This window comes from Sceloporus occidentalis, unplaced genomic scaffold (genome assembly GCF_023333645.1).
Source record: "Sceloporus occidentalis isolate IW3139 unplaced genomic scaffold, rSceOcc1.0.p SCAF_6, whole genome shotgun sequence".
In the NCBI taxonomy this organism is placed as follows: domain Eukaryota; kingdom Metazoa; phylum Chordata; class Lepidosauria; order Squamata; family Phrynosomatidae; genus Sceloporus; species Sceloporus occidentalis.
This window is the reverse complement of record NW_028316986.1, coordinates 4253353-4279527: the sequence shown is the minus strand read 5'-3', so window position 1 is coordinate 4279527 and position 26175 is coordinate 4253353. Positions and strand designations below refer to the sequence as shown.

Here is a 26175-nt window from a genome sequence, read left to right as displayed (position 1 = left end):
TCTGGGCAGCAATTGCTGAAGGTGCCAGGGGCTAGGCTAGCTTCTACCTCTAGAAGAGCCTTTTCCACAGCTGCCCCTGCCCTCTGGAACACGCTGCCCACCGAGCTCCGCTCATCTACTACCCTGGCCCAATTTAGGAAGGATCTTAAGACCTTCCTATTTAAGCAGGCATTCCCTGACTAAACATCCTGTGGGCCTCCCTCCTCTTCCGTGGCCATGAGGATGGGCTAATGGGGCTTTTATTGTTATTTTTAAATTTGTATTGGTACTGATGTTGCTGTGTTTTTAACCTGTATCTGTTGCACTGTTGCATTTGTAAGCCGCCCTGATCTTTTTGGAAGGGCGGGATATAAATAAAGATTTTATTATTTATTATTATGTTCCCTGCCCTCGGGCTTACAATCTAAAAAGACATGACACAGAAGGAGAAGGGAGTGGTGGAGGGAAGGGGTAAGAGGTCCAGCAGTTCCTCTCTACCTCCGAGGCCTGGACCAAGGCAGATGGACTGGAGGGAGGGCTTGGGTTCTTAATGGATGGTTAATCATTTTCCAGGGAAAATACATACTCTCAAGTAGGATAATGCATATACAGTACATAGCAATACAGGAAATGGTTTGATAAACAGGCACCAAAAGAACATCAAATAGTAAGCGACAATTATTCAATGCCTGGGAAGGCTTCTCTGAACAGGATGGTTTTCAACTCCGTTTTGAAGCTGGTTAAAGAAGTGATGGCTCTTGTTTGTGGGGGAAGAAGGTTCCAGGAGTGAGGGGCAGCAAGTGAAAAGGGGCGAATCCGGGATGGGGCAGAGGAAATCCTGGGCTGAGATAGGAACCCTTGACTACCAGAATGGAGGGCCTGAGTGGGAAGGTGAGGAGAAAGAAGGTCTGATAAGTAAGGAGGGGCCAGTCCATGGAGGGCTTTGAATGTTGACAGCAGGAGCTTATACTGAATGCGGAAAGGGAGGGGGAGCCAGTGAAGGGATGCCAACACAGGAGAGATGTGGTCAGAGCGGTGGGTGGAAGTGATAATGCATGCAGCTGAATGCTGGACAGAGATTAAAGGACGGAGGTGAGAAAGGAAGCCCAGCCAGGAGGATGTTACAGTAATCAAGTTGTGAGATCACTAGGGCATGGACCAGGATCTTGGCAGTAGAGGCAGAGAGATATGGTCGGATTTTGGCAATATTGTACAAAAAGAATCTACAAGCCTTGGCTGTGGTCTGGATCTGAGGGATACACGACAGAGAGGAATCAAAGATAAAACCAAGACTGCGGGCTTGCTGGACTGGTTGAATGGAAATGTTGTCCACAGAGACAGAAAAGGAGTGTTGAAGGGTGGGCTTAGGAGGAAAGACAAGAAGCTCCTTTGGATGACACCAAAGGGGGGTTGCCCCTTTGGGGAAGCCGTTTCAGAGGGAACAAGGACAAAGACCAGCTCATTTGGCTGGTAGGGGAAGGTATATTTTAATATATTTTAAGGTAATTAATTTAACTGTATTTTGATTAATTTACCTATATTTAGTTATGGTAAGGGGATGAATTTTTAGTTGTGTATTTGTTATGTAATTGTTTATGCATTTTTGTAAAGCGCCTTGATCTGTTGGAAAGGCAGTATATAAAAAAATTTATTATTATTATTATTATTATTATTATTATTATGTTTGTGGGTTTTGGTTTGGATTTGCTAAATGGCTAACACATGCGTGTTTTCTTAATTGTAAGATACTGCTTTATAGCTGCACAGGGGAACTCTTAAGAGTGAGCCAATGGACTGGGACCTTCAACAAAGGTAAAACAATTTTTTTCTCTTCAAATTTGGACCATATTGACATGTTTTACCTTTCCCTACCAAAATATTCCTGATGCAAAAACATGGAGGCTTCTTTAGAAATCCATTGCCCTCTGCCAACAAAGAGGCCTGCGGTCTCACAGGAACTGAGACATGTTGGATTGCAACAGAAAACTTGTTGAGATGCAAATGGATTTTAAATTTCCTAGATTGGAAAATCTCCCAATTGCCACATAGTCAGAAGGAGCCTGCAAAAGATACTCTCCTCTACCATCTTAACTAAGGACAGAAACAACAAAATGCAGGCATCTGACTAAACATCTCCAATTGTTTTTCTCCTGTTTTGTTTGTAACACCTTGCCTGATGAAGAAGCCAGTGGAGCTCCAAAAGCTTGCAACAAGTATACAGTATTGTGAAGTGCAGTTGGCCAATGAAGGTATCACTGTTTGGTGTACTTTTGTTTGAATCTATCCAGGATGCTATTTCAACACAGAGAACCGTGTGTGAGTGTGAGTAAGTGCATGTGTGTATGTGCGCCTTCCACTCACCTGTTGACTTATGGCGACCCCAGGAATTTCATAGGATTTTCTTAGGCAAGGAATACTCAGGTGATTTTGCCAGTTCTTTCCTTTGAAGTTCCGTCTACAGCACCTGGTATTCATTGGTGGTCTCTCAGCCAAGGACTAAACAGGACTGGCCTTGCTTAGCTTCCAAGATCACATGGGATCTGGTGCCTTTAGGGTATTGAGGCCCTGTCAAGGGAACCAGAATGCCAGTCAATTCCTTCAGTTTGTCCCAAGCTGATGTGTTTGTGTGTTTTCCAGTCTGGACCTGGGACATGCACTATTATATACACAATAATCTTATGTAAAAGAAGCAAGCCAAAGGAACTGACAATGTTTCTTCATAGGAATGGAAAGAATGTTTGAAAAATGGCTTCCTCACATGTCACTAAAACATCAGTTTTTCAGAAACATGGAAACAGAAATCCAATTGGGCAGGATTGATTGATTGATGATTGATTGATTGATTGATTGCAGTTTGGGACAAATTTGATGCCAAAGAAATATACTTTGGCAGGATTTTTTTTCTGTACAGAAAACAAAATTTCTGAAAGGAAAATACATTTCCTACATATAAAAACAGCATCTTCCGCACAGGAAATAACTTTTTTTTTTGCACAGATAATGGTGTTATGAGGATTTGCATCCCAGTGAATCCTTCAACTGGTTTCAGCCTTGTTTGTATGTACAGATAGGTTGGCAGCTGAAGACAACTGTGGTTCAGTGAGCTTCTCCCTTGAGTCATGTAGACAAGCAGAGGCAAGCAGCCAGAGGTTGGCTGTAATATTGAAAGATGAACTCAAAGCAGTGTGATGGCTGGACTGTTGGACTTGGAGCTGGAAGGCATGCTGGACTCAGACTGCAGCATGGCTATGAAGCCCATTGAGTGATTGAGGGCATGACACTTTCTCACACCTGACCTTCTGGTCCATGGAGAAAGCAGGATGTCAACGGGATCACCTTCTAGGCTAGCACTCCAATGCTTCAGGATTTGCTAATATTATGTCTTGCCCTATGTACCGTTTGCAGCTCACAGAAAAGGGGGAAAGAAGAAGGTGCAGATGGCATGCCATGCTATAATATTCACTTTCTGAGACGTGATAGTTAAACAAATGCATATACACACACATATGCACACATGGTGAGGGGAGGGTTGCAATCTGAGCGCATCACAGCCCAAGTTTAATGTGTTTAAAACATAATGTGTTTGCTGGATACAGTGAGGTGTCTTTTATATCTTTCACTGGAACAGGTTACAAACATAACATTTTTACAGAGACACATTTGGAGAAACGACCCAACAGCCACACACACAGCCCCCCCCCCCCAACATACATATTGCTATGGTCTATTTCACTGACAAAAGGCAAGCAAATACCAAAACCATCTTCACCATCTCTTTAGCAGCAGAGCATTTCACAAGAAAGGCCACAGCTTGGCTTGTAATGCCAAATTCCAACCGTGGAATGCAGTGAAATCTTGCTTGTTCATCTCTATTCACACCACGTAAAGCTTACTCCCAATACAGCCCTGCTTTCTGGAGGGCCAACTATAATGCCTGAATAATCAGACCCCTCCTGTCTTGAGTGTCATTGAGTATAAAATCATAAAATTTCAGCAGAAGGAATGACAGTTGGTTCCAAAAACCTACCAATCTTGCCTGCCTACCAATACCTATTATTTAGTGCTTAACAATACTTCTGAGTGCTCAAAGCACTTTCTTCCAGGCGTGGGAATCATGCGGCCCTCCAGCTGTTGTCGAACTGCAATTCCCATACATTCCTCACCAGTTAGGGCCGATATGAATTGCAGTCAAACAACATCTGGGGCTTCACATGATTCTCATCCATACTTTAAAAGGAATACAAATTGGGGAGGAAAGAGGCAATTACCTAAGGAAGACTTACAAAAGCCTTGTGGGAAGGGGGGCATTGGTGGGGGCTGTGGGTAACCAAGGAGTCCCAATCCACAGCCCACAACCTTGCCCACATCACCACCAAATTCTCATGTGAAGCTGGTATTTCCACCTTCACAGCACTGTGCCATATCACATACACTGATGTATGTCTTGTATTTTAATACTGCAGTGTTTCAACAGCTTTATCTCTATCCCTCTGAAGTTCATTTCTGGGTGAAGTTATCTTTTATAAATGCTTTAAACAAATACTGTATATACTCGTCTATAAATCCAAAAATTAACCCAAAATCCCAGGTCAACTTATTTACAGGTCAGTATGGTAATGTGATAGCAGCTCTTTCGGTAAGCATAAGAAGAAGGGGAAAGGAGTCCTGTTACACCTTGTCTATTTTAATGTACCAGTTTTGTACGTTTTAATCATACTGTTTTTTAATATTGTAAGCCACTCTAAGTCCCAGTTTTGAGAAAAGAACAGGATACAAATTATTATTATTATTATTATTATTATTGAAGACTAATCAATTTATTTCAACATACGCTTTTGCTTTCTCAGAAGCATGAACGGCCATACATCTAAACACCCAGAGGGAAAAATCACCTGAGCCAACTGCCCTGACATAGGCAACACTCGTTTAGGTATGAGGGCAGGAGCTGTATATTTCAAGATCCTTCCTCTTACTCAAGCATCACAAGCCTCTCAGGAATCAAAGTGGTCAAAGTTGGCAAAGCTGCTGCTTCTGGGAAGAAAACTAAAACCCCGGAGAGTCCAGCATGCAGCCAAGCAGCAGACGAAGGGGGGAGATTGGTGCAAAAGGAAACATAGACACTCTCTCCCTCTTGTTCTGCTGGGCATTGTGATTAATTACCAGGGCTGGCAAACCCAAGGAAACGGAAGGGAACAAGGTCTCTCCCCCAACCATTCCCTCCTCCTGCAGTGTCCCTTGTTCAAAGAAGGGCTTGCCTGCTCATCCATCACCCAGCCAGCTAAGGATGGCAAGCAAAGGACGGGGCTGCAGAAGGGAAGGCTGCCAAGGGTAAGCAAGCGCTTCTGAAATGATGGAACGCAGCACCACTGAAAGGGCTTTATTGAGAAGACTGTCAAGGCTGGGAGCACCAAAGGCAAAGGTGGCAATGCACACACCCCTGCAAGCATTAGCTTGTGATGAAACTGGCTCCCTTAGCCATTTCATTTCTGGCTATGAGAAACCTACACTCTCTTTTCCTCCTAACTGTAGTCATCAGGCCTTTCTCACATTCATACGCTGCCTCACAAATAAATAAATAAATAAATAAATAAATAAATAAATAAATACTGTTTATTTATAATGCCCTTTCCACCAAAGGGTGGTACATCAAAACATATACAATACAATAAAAATCGAACAATAAATCACCGCACTATAAAATACAAAAATACTAAAATAATATACTAATATGCTACGAACAAAACCAGACAAAATCCTCACTGCCCTTCTTGGCCACCTTAGGCATGCTCAGCAACTTAGTCCGGCGAATCAAAGAGGAAGGCCTTCAACCCTTTACGAATGTGGATCAGATCCTCCTCCAGACGAAGGTGCAAAGGATGGCTGTTTCACAAATGCAAAGCCAGATCCTGAAAGGCTCACAGCCTTGACAGAAGCATACATGTTATTATAATAATAATAATAATAATAATAAATTTTATTTATATACCGCTATTCCAAATTCGATCACAGCGGTGTACAACTAAAAAAATAATACAAAGAAACACTCAACAACAACATGATAAAAACATCCCAATACAATAAAAACTATAAACATACAACTATGTTGGTGAACTGCCAATAATCCTTTGTCTGCCAGATCTTAAATTTCTAGATGGTACGTACCATGCTAGCCGAGCTGCAAATACATGGAGAGGTTAAACCGCAGGGCCTTAAATACTAGGACCAAAAACTTATAATGAGCCCTGGCCCGAAGTGGAAGGCTACTTTCGAGAAAGAAAAAGTGGGGAGGTCTCTTAGATTCTGCAGAGGGGAAGGAGAAGACACAATATAGTTGGCCCTCTGAATCCACAGATTCCGTATCCAAGGATTCAACCATGGCTTGAAAATATTTTAAGCATATACAGTATATACATTCCAAAAAGCAAACCTTCATTTTGCCATTTTATATAAGGAGCATCATTTTATTACACCACTGTATTTAATGTGACTTGAGCATCTCCAGATTTTAATAGCCATAGTGGGTCCTGGAGCCAACCAGAGCGGAAATCGAGGATCCATTGTACACAAATATTTGGAAGGGTTTGTGGGTGGTATTAATATTTGTGTTGTACTTCTTAAGCCCCTGCATTCAAAACAAATTCCAGGCTTAACGTCAGACTACGGTAACCTGGTATTTAAAATTAGCTTACAATAAATGTTCATGAACCTGAAAAGTGTGCTACCTAGAAGGAAATATTATGTATGATTTTTGGGCTGCTTCTATGTCTCAAATAAAGGGTAGAAGGGAGGAATCATACTCCAAGCCTCAGTAGAGCACAAATCCATCCCTAAAAGCTTCCTTAGGTGGCCATTCAACCGTTATTTAAAAGTGTCCCCTGAAGAAGAGCCCAGCACCTTTAGGTAGTCTGTTCTACCACTTAACAGTTTTTATCATTAGGAAATTTCTCCCAAAGTTTAGTCAGAATCCTCTTTCTTGTTTCTTGCATCCACTGGTTCAGTTTTTACCTACTGAAGCAGCAGAAAACAAGCCTGTTCTGTGTTTCCTATGTCAGCTCTATCAGTCGCAGTCCTCTCCAAGGTTCACATACCCAACTCCTCCAACTGTTCATCACAGGCTTGGTTTCCATAACTGTCTTGGTCATCTTCCTCTGGACCAGAAATAATTGCTGGTTTATCATCTTAACACAGAACTCTTTCTTAAGAGAAGACAGTTGGCAGTTTTCCAGTTCCAACAGCTTTTAAAATTATTTTTAATGGCAAATTAAAAATGTGTCTGTCTCTAATGACTAGCCATGTTCACTCCTTGGCTTCAAGGACATGTGATTATCAGCAATGGTGAAAGGGAAGGACAAACAGCTTGGGACACCTTCTCTCTTCTTGTTCTGAGGATGGGAACCCAGTAAATGGGATACTAGACTATGCAGACCGTTGTTTCAGTCTGTTTTCTTAAGTTCTTAACTTCTGAAGGCAGCAGGATGGGCCTGGGTCATCAGCATGCCCAACATAGCTACTTCTTTTGAGCCATCACCTTTGGTACCAAGCATATGCCAAGAGCTACTACTAAAATATAGGTTGTCTAAACTTGAGTTGCCATTAAATCTCTCTGAATCTTTGTGTGTACATCTTCTTAACAAGCATAACAACATTTTAAAAACAGAAAAAGAAAGAAAGAAAATTAAGCACACACTCTGAAACACTGCAGACACAACTTTAGAATTAAAGATGTGGGGAAAAATACAAACACCAGTTTAACACCGTGTGCCAAAATACCCTGAGACCAGAAAGTCTAAGTCAACAAGGGCTTCCCAGATGGCAAGGCAAGGTTGAGCTTTATTGCATCACCTGGCTCCTTTTAGTAATCGTAATTACCCTGATGAATCAGCCTTTTCGATTGCAAAGAAAACTCTTTCTGTAGCTCATAGATTATACAAAGAGCCTTAATAAGGCACTTGAAGATCTATTTTCCATTTGTACCTTTTTAAAATGACATACCCCAAAAGCCTTCACCAGAGCTACTTTGAGGAACCACCTTGGAGATTCAAATATGCTTCATAGCAATGATAGTGGGAAGAGCATCTCCAAAACTCAAACCAGAATGGACAGAGATCTTCTCATAAAAGGTAAATGGAAACAAAACTCACTGGATGAAGGCTTCTGACCTTGCTTTCTTAGATGGAAAAAGATGAATTCTGCTTCACACCCAGCTAGTAGATTCCTTGCATTTTGTAAGGGAATCTTTCCACCCCTCACTTGACCCACAACGAGGGCTTCTTGGATGGCTTCTAAAATATGAATACACAGCCTCTAAATTTCAGCTCCCAGTCAAAGAGTAAGACAGACATATTAGTTCTCTCCTTCCCTAATAAGAATATTCAAGAATACATTCTGGCCTTACAGTAAGTCTACGCCAATATGCAAGGTGCAACTGCACAACCAATGAGGATGTGTGCACATGTGATTCTATCCAACATGCACCATCTTGACCAACAGCTTCAACATACAGCTTACTGAGTAGGAGTTCAAGTTTTCAGAGAGATTTGTTGGAAGGCAATGTGAGTGTGAAAAAAGAAATAAAACTTTCTGCTTACAAAGGAAAACATTCACACAAATATAGAGTCTGTGTATATACACACACTCACACATTTTGTTTTGCTTGCCAGACCTACCAACCTTAGATTTGTGGGTTGAGGCAAAGAATATCTTCAAGAATATCAGCTTTCAAAACAGAACAACCAACACCCAGATAATGTGAAGTAAGAAGAAGTGCTGAGTAGGATCAGATCTTCTGTGGGAAAAATATAAGGAAGGATGTTTGCTGGACCAACCTATTGACATCCCCAGGGGTTCATGTTCCTCTCAATGGCACCACGCATTGCACAAAACTCTTGCAGCTCAGGAGAAAAGCAAGAGCAAGATGCATAAAAAAACCCTAATCTTACAGGTTTATGGTGCTTTGGTCTGGCAGCTCTCCAGGGAAGAAGTGACTGCACTTGAAGGAGGTGGAGAAGTACATTGCAGCTAAACAATGATCTCATGTCTAGCTCACACCTGGGCATCCCAACCCCAAACATTTGCAAATACTACCGACTTTGGTACAGCTGTGTAACATTCCAGCTGCCGGTGTATTGGAGAAAAGACTGTCGCTCCCCCACCCGAGCCCAGCGTGTTGGGGAAACAGCAACTTGCCCAAGGTCAACTATTAAAAATCCTAGATTATGTTTATCAGCATTTTCTAAGAATTTGGCAGTGGGTAAACACCCTGGGAATACAATTTAAGGGTGGAATAAAATACTTATATAAATAAAACAGTTAAAAATTAACACGCGCAATAAAAACCACAATACCTATTTAAATTCGTGTTTCTTTTTGCACGCTTGCTCAACTCCATCCAGCAAGTGCCAGCCCAAAGAAGAAAGCTCTTTCACAGCTGCTCCAAAATGGACACAGGGTCAGGAGTGGCCATCAGGAACCTCTCTCTAGTACATGGAAGAGGATTATCACTGGGTCCACATCCAGGGGGCATGGAAGAGGGCACCTTGAACAACAATGGGCATAAACCACCACCTCTATGTTCTGTTTGAGGGAGGCCTCAGCCTGGCCACTGTTGGAAACAGGATCATGTCCTAAACAGGCCTTTGTTTTTGACCAGAAGCATCCTTCTTAACAACCCCACAGGCATCTACTTGGCATTGGTATACAATGTCCTTAAAGAGAGCTAGTGACATGGTCATGTGTCACATTTCCCCATCTCGGCATCCCTCCAGATGTGTCCAACTATAACTCCCATAATCCCCAGTCAGGGAACCCACTGTCCCTACTTGCTAGGGATGCTGGGAACTGCACACATCCAGAGACTGCCATATTTGAGAAAGCTGCTACAGGGTGAGATTTTACCATCCAGAAGCAACAACAGGAGAACCCTGATTAATCTATCTCCTTTTGATATTACCAGTTTTCTCATTCACACACAGAAATAGAAAATACTGTGCCATGCATGACTTTGGTATATAATGATATATCTTTAAATTTAAGAATCTGATGTATTTCCTTCAGTGCTGACTTTCCAAGTCCTAGCCTTCTTCTGATTTCTTGACTGCAGTCTCCATTCTGATTATGAGACAAAGTATAGAAAATCTCTTAACTATTTTGAAGTCTTGATCATCCACTTTAAAGTTTTTTAACTTTAAAGTTATGTACCCCATCACTGTATGCCTCCCTACTAAGACGAGTAAGATGTCACATATATTCAGCCCAGCACAGACTCACACAATCTGCCCGCCACCCACATACCAATATATAATCACACAAGCAAGGTTCTTCCATGATTTACTCTAGCTTTGCGGATATTATTTTCCTTCCCCCTCTCAACCACATTTGTGTTTGAGTCAGTTGTGTGCTTTAACCTTTGCTCAGCATAATTCTGCAGCAACATGGCAATGATGACCGTTATTCTCATTAGCATGGAGTGTCCTCAGTCCCTCTCTCTGGCACTTCACAAACAAAAACATCTAAGCAGGAGTCGCCCGGTTTATGCCAACCCCTTCCCTGCTGAGGGATCAATATCTCACTGCCCTTATTATTTTAATTTCAATGCCTCATGTGGGTTTTCACAACAGAAATAATTACAAGCTAGTGATGAAATCACCTTGCTTTTCGCAGGGCAAAGGAGACCTTGGGGTTCAATTAAGTGACAAGAGATGGCACCCTGGGTGTCTACTGCCTCCCAGCAACACTTCTCACTTGTTATTCTTATCTAAATCTAATGGCTTAGGTAACCATACCTAATTGTTGTGACCCAGATGGTAAAATGTGATCCACAGTCCAAAACAATGTAAGAAAATCAAAGCAATGCAACTAGATCAGACCAAAGGCCAATCTAGTCCAGCTTTCTAGTTCCACATGGCGATACAGAAGCCTCTTCTGGGAAACTCACAGACATGAGCACAACTGCACCCTTCGCTTCATATTCTTCATCAACTCTTATCCATAGATTCTAAAAAGAGTTGGAGGGACTGCAAGGGCCATCTAATACAACCTCTCAATCAAGATCCATCAGAAATTAACTAAGGGCATTTCCAGAGGGCCTGTATACCCTATAACGGCACCAGATCCTATCTGACAGTGGAAGCTAAGCAGGATCACTACTGGTTAATACTTGGATGGGGCACTGCCAACAAATACCAGATCCTATAGGCTATATTTCATTGGAAGGAACTGGCAAAACCACCTTCAATGATTTCTTGCCTAAGCAAAGTCTGGAAAATTCATAAGGTCACAAAGGAACATATAGTAAGAGCTGTTGGACAGTCAAACACACTCCCTCGGAGTGTGGTGGAGTCTCGTTCTTTGGAGGTCTTTAAACAGAGGTTGGATGGCCATCTGTCAGGGATGCTTGGAATGTGAGTTCCTGCATGGCAGAATGGGATTGGGCTGGATGGCCCTTGGGATCTCTTCCAACTCTGATTCTATACAGACATCCATTTCCAGAGGGAGGGATCCTCATTCCAGCAATCAGAAAGCATTCTGCAGCAATTCCATCTTCATTTTTCTGAACAAATGTTCCACACTAAGAAAAAAGATGGAAACAGGAGCTTCTTGGTGGCTGCTCTCAGGGATGCTGTGGAATTCTCTAACACAGAAGGCTAGACGGGCCCCTTCTCTTCTCTCCTTCTGCCACTGGGCAGAGATGCATTGATTCAAACAGGATTATAAACTGTAGCCCAAATAGGTTTAGACACTAACTGGACACTGAAGAAGGGTCTTTTAATGGGGGAATAGGGGAAGTTATACTTCTTTCTCTTTTAGTCTTACATTTTTAATGCTTTTAAGTGGGTTTAAATTTTAAGTGTGCTTGGTTTAAATAGGATAGTCCATTTAACTGTTCTTTAATGGTTTAAGATGCATTTTGTTTTAATTTATGTTCTACGCCACTGCACTGGAGGAAAGACAAGTTATAAATTAGATAAACAAATCGCAAAACATAAAATAAAATATGCTGGATAAACAAGGGAGGATGACTAGCGGAAGGCAGAGATATCTGAAGCTGCCTGTAAATTTTAGTGAAAATGGGCAGGAAATAGTGTGATAAATGCCTTGTCCTAAACCATTTTCTACTGTTAAAGTCGCTGCTACTGAAACTGGAAATTTGTCAAAGTAAAATGTCTTTGAAGCCGAGTCATCATCTCAAACAAAGGGATTATCTCCAAGATCTTCTGGAGTGGCTATCCTACAAATGATTGCACAAGAAAGAGTAACGCTTCAATCCTAACTATACTTACCAGGAATACACTTTTGAAGCGAGTCTGCACACTGTCCTGGCTTGTGTGTGGCAGTAGCACACTGGGAGAGTTGGTTGTGAATCCCCAGTCAGCCATGGAAATCCATGGGGTGGCCTGGAGCAACTCACACTCTCTCAGCCTCAGAGGAAGGGAATGGCAAATCTCAGAACAAATCTTTCCAAGAAAACTCTCGCCTAGGACAGTGCTAAGTCAACAGCAACAGCTTGCTAGTAGCCTGACTCTTGAGAAAGTCTTGCAAAGTGCTCTCATCATGCACATGGATGCACATATTAATATCCTTATGTACTACCATGAGGGAAATAGCATGGTATTGTGGATTAAGTGCTGGATGGACTAGGAAACCAGGGTTCAAATCCCTCCTTGGCCAAGGAAACCCACTGGGTGACCTTGGGCAAGTCACATTCTGTCGGACTCAAAGAAAGGTAATGGCAAACCTCCTCTGAGCTACTTTTGCAAAGAAAACCCCACAAAAGGTTTGCGTTAGAGTCACCATAAGTCACAAATGACTTGAAAGCACTCAACTAAAACAGTTCCATGGAACTGGGTAGGCTTTATTTTTGAATAACCTGGCATAGAACCAGTCATTGCGATAGACTCAAAGAAGAGAGGTTGAATTTTAAAAGTTCCTCTTGATTAGCTAGCCAGTGTTCCTTATATTGAGCAATAGGAAAGTTCAATGGCAAAGAGAAGAAAAGGTTAGAATGGTTTTGGTTTGCATTCAGATTTAGGCTGGACAGTACTGTCACAGGGAACCTTTACTAACAAGATGTTTAAAAATTTAACAAGCAGATCAGACATATTCAGGCTGCATGAAATCCATGAAAGCTGCAGACTAATTTCTTTTAATTCCAAGGCAAGGGTGACTGGCTCTTTTTCCACAGCTGAAAAGAATGGCGATTATCACACGGGGCACGGGACGTCCTTGTCTCATCCTTCCTGCGCAATCGCGCAAAGATTATCACATGTTGTCGTCATTATTGCATCCATGACACGTTCTTATCATGTGATCATGATAAGATTTTCAGACAATGTCACACTTATCCTTCTCCTGCCCCATCAGTTTGTATTAATGGAAACTTGTGTTAATATAATGACAGGGCCATTGGTGGAATAAGGATTGGATAAGTGCGGACGGGATAAGGACGGCTGTTAATATTGTGCAGCCACTCTGAGTCCCAGTTTTGGGGAAAGAGCAGGATACAAATAAATATAACAACAACAACAACAACAACAACAACCCTGTGTGATAATCTCCAAAGGCAGCAATGGATCTCGCAGGCACCTTTAGAACCTGCTGCTCCTGAATCCAAATAGAATGAAACTAAAGACCAAACTATACCTCATGTGGAAAATTCATGACTGGACATTTTAGCTTTTATTGAAAACAAGCTTTTGAAGGAATTTTGGCAGGCAGTTTTATTTTAAAACTATTTTTTAAAGGTATGTGGTTGTAACATATGTGCATCCAAAAAAGTGAGTTTATATCCACAAAGGTTTGTGCAAAAATAAAAACCACTTAGTCTTAAAGGTGCCGCCACATCTCCCTTTCTCCCCTCCTCTTCTTTCTTCTTTTTAAAACCAAGTTGAGGATTTGTGTTAAGTAACAGTAATACTTTTAATGTTTCCAAGCTCTTAAAAAAAATATTTGGGGACGCCAACTATTAAAGCAGCGACAAGAAGTAGCCATCTAAATTTGATTAAAAATCCAAAACTGAAGGACAGCCCATCACCTTTCAACATAATGCTGTGATTCTTACCATCAGGAAGTCCCCCTAATATATAGATGAAATCACCTTTCTTGTAAAATGAAGCTCGTGGTTCAGGTCTTACTTTCTAGAGAAGCAGAAAACAAGCTCCTTCACACTTTCACCTAATAGCTATTTTTAAATATACAGTATTTGAAGATGACCATCATACTCCATCTCAGTCTTCTCTTTTCTATACTGTATTAAACATATCCAGCACATGTGGGAAAACAAGACAGAAAGAACCACTCCTTTTTGGGATACTGTCCCAGTCTAAACTACAGCAATCTGAAGTCCAAAAAACACACTGCAGATATTATTATTATTATTATTATTATTATTATTATTATCGTTTATTTATAAAGTGTTGTAGTTTTGTAAGATTTTTCACCTTCTCTGTCAGAGAGCTCTGCTGCCACAATAAACTGCAATTCCTAGGATTCCCTAATATTGAGCCAGGGCAGTTAATGCAGTTTCAAACTGGATTATTTCTGCAGTGTGGTTTGGACCTATATCACAGAATCAAAGAATCATCCCTGAATACTGTTATGCCAAGGCAGGGCCTAGGAAGGAGCCCAAGGCTGAACCGTCAGGGGCTTGACAATGGCTTTGACAGGCCAGACGTTCTCCATCCATCTCTTAGGGTTTCTATAATAAGCCAAATAGCAGATCTAGCCATATGAGAGCAGGAAAATGGTACTGGAGTAAGAGTTAGCCCACCTCCCACAACACACCTGCTCTGGTTCCATCTGAGGGACCCTGTGGCTGGTTTTAAATGAACTTCAAAACATTAAGACATCTAGTAATACATGATGATGCATATATATAGTATATATCAATTAACAAAGTCGATGTGTTCCTGGGCATATCTTTGGTGCCAGAGGCAGAAATAACACAGAAAGAATATCAGTGATAAGTTCCAATACTTACCCCCCCCCCAAAAAAAAAGCAGTTCAACAGGTTTCAGCACGTTTTATTCAAAACAAATAAGATGCACATGTGAAATGAAACAGGAAGTAAGCCTTGAATCAGTAAACAAAAACATATTGAACCTTCTCTAGACCACTTGAAAGCTCCTTCCAAAACATATCTGGGGGCAATTTTCCCCCCATCACCAACCTCCAGTTTTCTAAATAATGTCAATTTTGGCAACCATATCTATGCTTTTTCTTTAATGTAGGAGGGGGAGCTGGTGAGGCAGTCTGATCTGTTTCCCCCTTTCTCTCTATTCTGCTGTTCACATACGCTCAGTAGGGGATTCTGGAGGCAGGTGCTGTGTACCCTGCCTGTTGTAGGCTGGCACTGGCAGATACAGTGGGACTGGCTAGAGTCAAACCCCACTGTTTCCTAGTTCAAGCTTTATTGCATCGTCTGCTGCAAACATGCCACTCAGTACCAAAAGACTGGGTTTTTCCCCCATCCCTTCTTCACCATCCTCCCAATGGTGATGCTACTAACAAACTTCCAGCCACTAGACAGATGAGGAGGAAAGGAGAAAGGGGGCTAGCAGGCATAAAAGGCTTTGTAAAAGGGAGCTTCTATGTCAGAAATTCTGTTAACTATATGTGCCTGTACATGTAAAATGCATTTGAGTTATAAGAACTGTAACAAGTAATCTATGGCCTGAAGCAGATGGCTTGGAAGGAGCGGCCTCTGGCTGCTTGGCCCTAATTGGGTCAGGACCACAGTGACCACAGGGCCCACTCCTGGAGCAGACCACCACTGCAGTCCCAAGCCAGTAGCCAGCTAAAAGGGCCATCCCTTGTTGGCTTGGCACTGACAGAAGCCTCTTTGTTTGGCCAATCTGTTTTAGGCCAATGAAACAATCATGAACTGAATGAAAGGTCTAGTCTCCTACAACCATCCTGCTGTGGCAATTTTCCAGACACCCTGACGTTTTGTAGATGTAGTCAGCGTGGATCTATTACAAAGGGCTCAATTTTGCACTCCATCACAAAACGCTGGATTGGTAAACCAAAGCCACATTTTATAGCATCAGTGTCACCAGATCCAGCACATGGTGGTGGCAACCATCCAACTTGCTGAGAATAATATTCATCCTGTCAGAAGGCACTTTCATGTGGCACATCAGGATAATGTGCAAAACAGCTTCCGAAGAGGCCCCTAAATCTTACCTCGCCCATCCAGGTGCATTTTCTGCCATTCAAAACTCTAAGATAGATCTGGACTGAACCTGAATAATGACAGAATTCCTTAGTATTCTGTTGTTGCTATTATTTGTCTTCAAGTCGACATCAACGTATGGTGACCCTATGAATGAGACCACTCCAAGACACCGGGCCATCAACAGCTCTGATCAATGTTTACAAAATCAGGGCAGCCGTGGCTTCCTTGATTTGCAATGCAGTCTCCCTGTTTTCCTAATGCCTTCCATTTTGATTAACATTATTTTTTCCAATTAATCACACTGTGTCAAGATATGTCTAAAGTACAACATCTGTTTAGAGATCTTCATTTCTAGTTAGAATTTCTTGGGATGCTAGCCTTCATTTGGAGGTGCTATCAAAACATGTTCTTAAAGACAGTAGAAAAAGATGCTAATGGAAGGCAAGGTTTCATCCCAGAACAACACTCCCATTTGTGTAGACGCCCAGTTCTGATCAAACGAATCTATGCAGAAAATATACATTTGGCAGCACTTGTACTCCTCTCAGAAGCAGACGACATACATAAAAAGTCTTCCCATCTGACCTGCATTTTTTGTTAATGCAAATATTGTCATTCTTCCCTCCTATCACTGCAACCACTCTGTTCTATCACAGAATGAGAGGCTGTGACTTGCTCAAGGCCATTCTCAGCTGAAGCTTGGCTTCTCAAGCTGAAAAGCTCTCAGAGCTAGACACTCCCTTTTCCACATTAGCCCCCGATAAGAATCCAGATACAAAACTGCCTTTTTTTACACATGTTAACCTTTAAAATCTAATGCTTGGTGTTTCCTTGAGAGGGGAGCACTATTCATTTCAGCATATTAATGATATAGGTTGAGCATCCCTTATTCAAAATGCTTGGGACCAGAAGTGTTCTGTATTTCAGATTTTGGAACACCCGTATTTTCATATACACAATGAAGAGAGACTGAGGATCTGTGAAATGGCAGAAAGTGTGGATTCCCACCACTTCACAGAGCCTCACGTCTCTCTCCAGTTTTATCTCTTTCTAGCCTCACAAATATGCTAAGCTACTTGTGTTGTAGCACAAAACGTTTCGGATTTTGGAATATGCTAGTCTTTGAAATTCCACATAACAGATACTCAACTTGCATCATATTTGATATGATAATGATATCATATTCTTAATGTTATAAAGAATATAATGTTATAAAGGCCCCTCCCTCCTCAACTGTCATCTTGGCCTCAGAGGAAGAGATCAGGCAGACCCAGCAACATCAGGGACTGCCTGAAGGAAGAGGCCCCTCCCTCCTCAACTGTCATCTCGGCCTCAGAGGGAGAGATCAGGCAGACCCAGCAACATCAGGGACTGCCTGAAGGAAGAGGCCCCTCCCTCCTAAACTGACATCTTGGCCTCAGAGGGAGAGATCAGGCAGACCCAGCAACATCAGGGACTGCCTGAAGGAAGAGGCCCCTCCCTCCTAAACTGTCATCTTGGCCTCAGAGGGAGAGATCAGGCAGACCCAGCAACATCAGGGACTGCCTGAAGGAAGAGGCCCCTCCCTCCTAAACTGTCATCTTGGCCTCTGAGGGAGAGATCAGGCAGACCCAGCAACATCAGGGACTGCCTGAAGGAAGAGGCCCCTCCCTCCTAAACTGACATCTTGGCCTCAGAGGGAGTCATCAGGCAGACCCAGCAACATCAGGGACTGCCTGAAGGAAGAGGCCCCTCCCTCCTAAACTGACATCTTGGCCTCAGAGGGAGAGATCAGGCAGACCCAGCAACATCAGGGACTGCCTGAAGGAAGAGGCCCCTCCCTCCTAAACTGACATCTTGGCCTCAGAGGGAGCGATCAGGCAGACCCAGCAACATCAGGGACTGCCTGAAGGAAGAGGCCCCTCCCTCCTAAACTGACATCTTGGCCTCAGAGGGAGAGATCAGGCAGACCCAGCAACATCAGGGACTGCCTGAAGGAAGAGGCCCCTCCCTCCTAAACTGACATCTTGGCCTCAGAGGGAGAGATCAGGCAGACCCAGCAACATCAGGGACTGCCTGAAGGAAGAGGCCCCTCCCTCCTAAACTGACATCTTGGCCTCAGAGGGAGAGATCAGGCAGACCCAGCAACATCAGGGACTGCCTGAAGGAAGAGGCCCCTCCCTCCTAAACTGACATCTTGGCCTCAGAGGGAGAGATCAGGCAGACCCAGCAACATCAGGGACTGCCTGAAGGAAGAGGCCCCTCCCTCCTAAACTGTCATCTTGGCCTCAGAGGGAGAGATCAGGCAGACCCAGCAACATCAGGGACTGCCTGAAGGAAGAGGCCCCTCCCTCCTAAACTGACATCTTGGCCTCAGAGGGAGTCATCAGGCAGACCCAGCAACATCAGGGACTGCCTGAAGGACGAGACTTCTCCCTCCTTTGTCACCTTGTATTTTGTATTGCATTATGATTTTTACTGTACACCGCTATGATCATTGCGGAATAGCGGTCTATAAATAAAACATATTATTATTATTATTATTATAAAGGAATCCAGTAGTACCTTTGAGTCTTACTGGTATAGTCTAGTATGCAAAGGGATCTTGTAGCACCTTTGAGACTGAGAGAAGTTGGTAGTATGAGCTTTTGTAGGCTTGAGCCTACATCTTCAGATGCACGAGGAAGCAGGCTCGAGTCCAACATCTTTCATTCAGCTAGCCTCAAAGGGGCTACAAGATCCCTTTGCATACTGATTTTCCAGACTAACACAGCTATGTCTTGGTATATTCTAGTAGTGTAATAGATGCATCGAGTGAAGCCTCTCTGGACAGACAGGCAGATAATGGGAGGGGGCAGGTATGTACACACGTTGTGTGTTTATAGGAGTAAAATGTAATAGAAATGGAAAAAGACACTAGTGATATGTGTTGCCTTAATCATGATTTCAAGGAGTAGTTAAAAGGACAAAGGTGGGTGACAAGGTTTGTATAGAAGCACAGATAAGCAGGTAGACACATGCACAGTGGAGAAAACCCTTGCAAGACTTTTTCCCCACTACGCATATGTTTACCTGCTTATCTTTTCTTGTGTGCAAAACATGTCTCCCACCTTTGTCCTTTGAATGACTCTTTACAATCATCATTAAGATGGTATTCATCACCACAACATGTTTTGCATTTCCATTACATTTCACTCACATGCACGCACACAGTTTGTACATTTATCTCCTCACATCCATCTGTTTGTATACATGTCTGTCTGGGGTCACTTCACTCCATACATCTGATGAAGTGGTCCAGAGTCCACAAAAGCAGACGCCAGAACAAATCTCAAATGCACAGCCATTCCTTTCTGCCTTTTAATGCTAGACCAACATGGTTGTATGAATTGTTTTAATGTATCATTTATTTATTTGTTTGTTTATTTACTTTCATTTATATGTCACCTTTCTCCCAAAATGAGACCCAAGGCAGCTTCCAAAAATAGCAAATTAAAAATATTTACAATAAAAAAATTTAAAACAATAAAAAATCCCCACATTAAACATTATAAAATAATTTAAAAACCATATAAAAGTTTTTAAAAACACACAAATAAATACCTTCCCTGCTTATTCATTAAAAGACTGCTCAAACAAAAAGGTCTTTGCCTGCAGTAAAAGGAGACCAGGGAGGGGGGCAAGCCTAGCCTCCTGTTGAAGGGATTTCCAGAGGTTGGGAGCAGCCACCAAGAAGGCCCTCTCTCATGCCTTTACCAAGCAAGCCTGTGATGGTGGCAAGACTGAGAGAAATCCTCCCTCTGAAGATCTTAGCCTTCTAGCAGCTTTGTATGGGGTGATACAATTTTCAGGTACTCTGGACCCAAGTCGTATATAGGGTTTTATAGGTCATGACCAGCAATTGTGCCCAGAAACGAACCAGTAGCCTCTTCAGTTCTAGTACTGTACTTATGCGAGAAAGGAGAAATATAAATGCAGTTGGAGGATGAGGATACTGGTCCTAACAGAGGATCTCAAGATAAAAATATATGTGGGTTTTGCTACAAACAGGCTTTGGAAATGTTTTTTGCTGGAAATAGGAGAGATAGGGGCCTGGGCCAACAAGCGAGACTAATTGTACTTCTCCCTTGTTTGCAGACCAAGCTGGGATTTTGCAAATTTCCAGTGGAATTTATTTGCATACGGATGGCTAAAGCTCCTCTGTGGCAGTAATACCATAGACTCCGGACAACTAATAACTCATTTTATTTCAACTTTATGTTTTGGATGTAAAACCCACAAAACAAAACACCTGGCTTACCTGCTAGACTGAGACTAGCAGCTAGAAACAGAACAGTGGATTTGTGGAGCAGCAAAGCTAATTTGGGCTAGATACTTAAAAATATTATTTCTTGAGCACCTATGGCAATTGGGCACTGTACAAAATGGGGGGGGGAGTAAGGAGGAGCAGAAGGAGAGACATGCGGAAGCATGGCATAACTGAACATCAATGACATGCCTGCAGAAATATTTAAGGCATTGATGTCTTAACATTTATAGACTAGAATTCTCTCAGCACTGAAAAAGTCAGGAGATATATTTATTAATATAAGCACAACTGGTCCTTTCTGCCCATATGTAAAGCTTCCCAGCGGCTTGAAATTGTAAATAAAGCCCAGGCATTTTCCCATTCGGGAAGAACGTCTCCCCCATGCAACCAAAAGCTTAAAAATTAATCAGGAAATACCTTACTCCGCACAGAGCGTGTGTCAGTCACTGCCACAACTTTATTCACTGGCTAAAAAACACTGAAAAGTGAGAATCTTTTGTTGGCATTCACCAAATAAATTGGCCAGAATAGTAGCTCCACTTGTCACCAGTTAATACACAAACCAGCGATCTTACATGGTGTTACACATCCTCCACTTTTCCATGTTCCAGTATCATCAAGAAACATGACATGAGAATCATGCCGCCCATCCAATGTTGTTGGACTGCAACACTTTGCTTTCTTCATCCCTGTGATGGACAGGGCACATGGGAGCATCATCCTGGGGGGGCTATGCAATCCCAGCATCAGAATATGAAGCCAGGATTGCATCGCTCTCATCACGGCAGAATGATGTGTTTTAATTAGGGTTGCCATACCTGAGGACCTCCAAACCGGGAAAAATGTAGGACCTTTTTTCTAGGTCCTACATTTTTAAACCTTGTCCTCCTTCCCGGCTTGGGAGGAAGCCTCGGCCTCCTCTCAGGCCGGGAAGGGGCGCGGGGGCTGCCTGTCATCACGGCCATCGCCGCAGTGGCAAGCAGCCTCCTCCTCCTCCCAGGACCCGGCAAGACCTTGGAGGACTCCGCGATTGCGGAGCCGCCTCCAAGGCCTGGCTGGGGCCTGGGAGGGAGTGTCTCCGTGGCTGGAGCTCTGGCTGCGGAGAGCGCTCCCAGGTCCCGGCGAGGCCTTGGAGGACTCCACGATTGCGGAGCCACCTCCAAGGCCTGGCTGGGGCCTGGGAGGGAGCGTCTCCGCGGCCAGAGCTCCGACCGTGGAGAGCGCTCCTAGGTCTCAGCGAGGCCTTGGAGGACTCCGCAATCACGGAGTCGCCTCCAAGGCCTCGCTGGGGCCTGGGAGGGAGCGTCTCCGCAGCTGGAGCTCCAACCACGGAGAGCGCTCCTAGGCCTCAGCGAGGCCTTGGAGGCCCCCGCGACACGCGCGGGGGCAGAGGTGGCCGCAGGTGGTGCCGTCCCGGTTTTGACGCCAAACCGGACCGGGACCGGGTCGGCACCGCCCAAAGCGGGATTGTCCTGTCTACAGGCGGGATATGGCATCCCTAGTTTTAATACTATACTAGTTTAATTCTATTTTAATGTCCACTTATGTACATTTTTAATTATTGTGTTTTTAAAATTTGTAAGCCACTTTGTAGCCTAATATTGGGGTGGGGTGGGAGTAAATGGGATATAAATAGAAGAAGAAGAAGAAGAAGAAGAAGAAGAAGAAGAAGAAGAAGAAGTAGTAGTAGTAGTAGTAGTAGTAAAGAGTTCTTGTAGCACTTTTGAGACTAACTGAAAGAAAAAAGTTGGCAGGATGAGCTTTCCTAGACTTCAGTCTACTTCCTCAGATGCATCTGGTGGAGTGGAAGCCAGGGACAGACATATATATGCCATTGGTGTATGAGAATGTCGGTGCTAATATATTGCCAATATATATATGTCTGTCCCTGGCTTCCACTCCACCAGATGCATCTGAGGAAGTAGACTGAAGTCTACAAAAGCTCATGCTGCCAACTTCTTTCTTTTAGTTAGTCTCAAAGGTGTTACAAAATCTCTGCACATACTGATTCTATAGACTAACATGGCTATATCTTTGAATAGTAGTACTGTAGTAGCAATACTTTTGTTGTTATTAACTGCCCTCGAGTCAATCTTGACCCATGGCGACCCTGTGGATGATGATGATAATAACAATAATAATGATGATGATGATGTGGCTATATCTGGGGGAGAGAGAAGGCTGGCCCAGTACCATCAGGGGCTAGCCTGAAGAAAGAGGCTCCTCCCTCCCCAACTGTCATCGTTCGGCCTCTGGGGGAGAGAGAAGGCTGGCCCAGTTCCATCAGGGGCTAGCCTGAAGAAGAAGAGCCCTCCCTCCGGTCCATCTGCCTTGGTCCAGGCCTCAGAGGGAGAGAAGAATGCTGGACCTGATTCCCTCCCTCCCTCACCATTCCCTTCTCCTTTTGTGTCGTGTCTTTTAGATTGTAAGCCTGTGGGCAGGGAACTGTCTGTTATCCCCTCTACACTCGTCCCCCGGGTTACGAAATTAATTCGTTCCGGCGCCATTTTCGTAACCCGGGGGACTTTCGTTAGCCGAATCCCCATAGGCGCTAATGGGGAAAAGCCGCGGCTCCGCCGCGGCTCCATTTAAAACAGCGCCGGCTTTTTTTCGCAAGCCGGGGAAACCTTCGTAACCCGGAAATAATTAATTAATTTTTTTTTTTTCGTATCCCGGGATTTTCGTATCGCGGCGCGTTCGTATCCCGGGGTACCAGTGTATTGTAAACCGCTCGGATTCCCAGTGATTGGGCGGTATATAAATAAAACCTATTATTATTATTATTATTATTATTATTATTATTATATTAGCAAGACCATACTAGCTTCTTAGTGGCTGATCCTTTACCTCCCCCCAAAATGTTTAACACATCATCACCACCACATTTATTTGTATCCTGCTTTTCTCCCAAGATCAAGATCCAAAGCGGCTTACTGTCTAAAAACACAATACAATGAAAAACTTGCAAAATTGACAATTAAATTACGGTGTCTCACACTGCAATTCTTAACTTTCTTTTTTAAGACATGGTACAACGTTGTTGTGACACTTGCTCTCCCCCAACAACAAATGGAAGAACAAGACAGCCAAGCTAATTATCTGCCTTTTCTCAGCCTTTAGAACAAGGATAAGCATAGTGTAATACTTCAGTCCTCATTAGACTGCAACCCCCAATGCTAAGGCTATTGGGAGTTGTAGTTCAATGACATCTGGAGGGCCATTTACCTAGTCCTGCTTTAGAAGATTGTAAGAAAGGCTCCCACTTTATTAATGGGAACAGCTAGAGCTGATGCAGTAAGTTTTCCAGAAGGTTACCCTTCACTTGGCACTCGTACTTCACAGGAGAGGTACGTCACAGGGTTAACCACATGCCATGCACAAATGGATACAACACTCTGCACTTTGCTCCTCAGTATGAGAATAAAAATCATCCAGAGAGGAGTAGCCACCTGAATCTGTTGCAGAAGAGTCGATTCGGCAAGTTATAGCAACTTGAAAACTAACCAGTTTGTTGAGAGATAACCTTAGGAGGAGCATGCCATCTGCAGCAAAGAGGCCACCAATGGAACATACTGTGAGCTCTCCTCTTCAGAAAGTTTTAGAAAGCAGAGTTTCCATTAGTCACAATTGCACAAGAAAATGGGTCAAAACAACAAACTGGTCTGTCTAAGCACATAGGAAAGACTATGTGGAGGATGTCACTCTGACAAGTAAGCTATTTCCCAGAATTTGATACTGACAGAATTGTAGAATCATAGAGTTGGAGGAGACCCCAAGGACCATCCAGTCCAACCCCATTCTGCCATGCAGGAACGCACAATCAAAGCACAACTGACAGATTTAAATGCCTCCAAAGAAGGAGACTCCACTACAAGGGAGTGTCTTCCACTGTTCTTACTGTCAGAAAGTTCCTCCTAATGTTGATCTGGAATCTCTTCTCCTGTAGCTTGTATCCATTATTCTGTGTTCTGCTAGAGCAGCAGAAAACAAGCTTGCTCCATCCTCAGTGTGACACCCCTTCAAATACTTAAAACCTCTTAACCATCTCTTATGTAGGTTAAACATACCCAGCTCTCTAAGTCCTCACAGGGCTTAATAGTTTCCAGACCCTTCCCCATTTTGGTTGCCCTCCTCTGGACATATTACAGCTTCTCAGCTTCTTGTGGTGCCCAGATCTGGACACAAGGTTATTCCAAGGGAGGCCTGACCAAAGCACTATTAGTTCTTTTGATCTAGACACTATACTTCTATCGATGCAGCCCAGAATTGCACTGGCCCTTTAGCCATCACATCACACTGTTGATTCATGTTCAACTTGTGGTCTACTTGGACTCCTAGGTCCCTTTCACATGTCGTCTTGTTAAGCCAGGTGTCCCCCATCCTATATTTATGCATTTTATTTTATTTTTGTCCTAAGTGCAGTACCTTACATTTCTCCCTCTTGAAATTCATTTTGTTAGTTTTGGTTCAGCTTTCAAAAGAGATCTAGTCTGGGGGGAAAAGTCTGGGAGGAAGGCACACTTGCTTCATGAGTCAGTTCACTTCAGAGGTGGTATTCATTAAGGCATGCAAGTAGAATATGGAGATTACATGCATCCCGGCAGGTTTACTGTGATCAACAGGGATACTTCTTGCAAGTGATTTCTTTAAGGACAGTTTTTGCACAACAGAGATCAGCAAGGCTGTGGCGCTGAAGACATTTTGCTCCTCACAGCACAATTACCCAAGTCAGTAAATCCCCAGGAGGGAAGAAACGGAGTAGGAAAATGGCTCACTTTGAGTTACCATTTCCTTGTTGGGGAAGACTGGCACATGCAACGTGCTTTCAATTGCTAAATGATATTTTGCTGCTACTGAAAGCTGAGGCCAAAGGCAGCAGCCGCACTTACTTCAGTATATAACTGAGAGGCTGTGAGATCTGCGCGTCAAGTGTCATGATCCCGGGGATGATAAGCTTACATTACCAGCAAGCAAAGGGAATGCCCTGGCCGCGGTGGAAGAAAAGCATGGGGTGGGGCGGAGAATCCACCAGGGACGCAGCTGCAAACACTGAATCTAATTCATGGTTATTAATAGCTGAATCTTAGCATTCAAAGAGGCAGCAAGGAGATGTGATTCTACAGGCGCTTAACCTTGATGGTCTTAAGAGGTGGATGAGCTTTCTAGTCCCAAAGGAAAGCTTCTCACACAAGAAAGAAGCCTTTGCCTTACCTCTCGGGCTTGAAAACCCTGATTTTGCACCCTGTTCCTCAACAGGGCTTCCTTGCTAAGGAAGGCTCAAATAGGTTCCCTCTTCTCTTGTTTTCTAGCGGTCAGATGCTAGAACTAGAAAAAATCCTAAAATGCAAAGATGTACAACTGAGCATGAAGTTAGAATCGTACAAGCCATTGTATTCCCTGTTACCATGTATGGATGTGAGAGCTGGACAGTTAAGAAAGAAGATAGAAAGAAAATCAATTTATTTGAGATGTGGCGCTGGAAAAGAGTGCTAAAGACAAACAAATGCGTCCTAGAACAAATCAAACCATAAATCTCCCTGGAAGCCAAGATGACAAATCTGAGGCTGTTGTACATGAGAAAGAAGGACTCATTGGAAAAGACAGTAATGCTGGGAAAGGTGGAGGGAAGTAGAAAGAGAGGAAGGATGCATGCTCGATGGATGGACTCTATTAAGGAGGTCAAGAGTATGGGTTTGCAGGAATTAAGCAGAGCAGTGGAGGGTCTTGGAGATGTCTC

At 43.2% G+C, this 26175-nt stretch overlaps 1 protein-coding gene across 4 annotated transcripts in view; it reads right to left on the bottom strand.

Annotated features, from left to right (window-relative positions):
• Positions 1–26175, bottom strand: part of NCOA1 (nuclear receptor coactivator 1) — a 401716-nt gene that overhangs the window by 183168 nt on the left and 192373 nt on the right. The window contains exon 3 of one of the 4 annotated variants that reach the window (XM_089528750.1): positions 2341–2544. The exons of the other annotated variants lie outside the window; for them this stretch is intronic. The gene's annotated coding sequence lies outside the window, so the exon portion shown is untranslated. The remainder of the gene's footprint in view (positions 1–2340; positions 2545–26175) is intronic. 4 annotated transcript variants of the gene reach the window in all.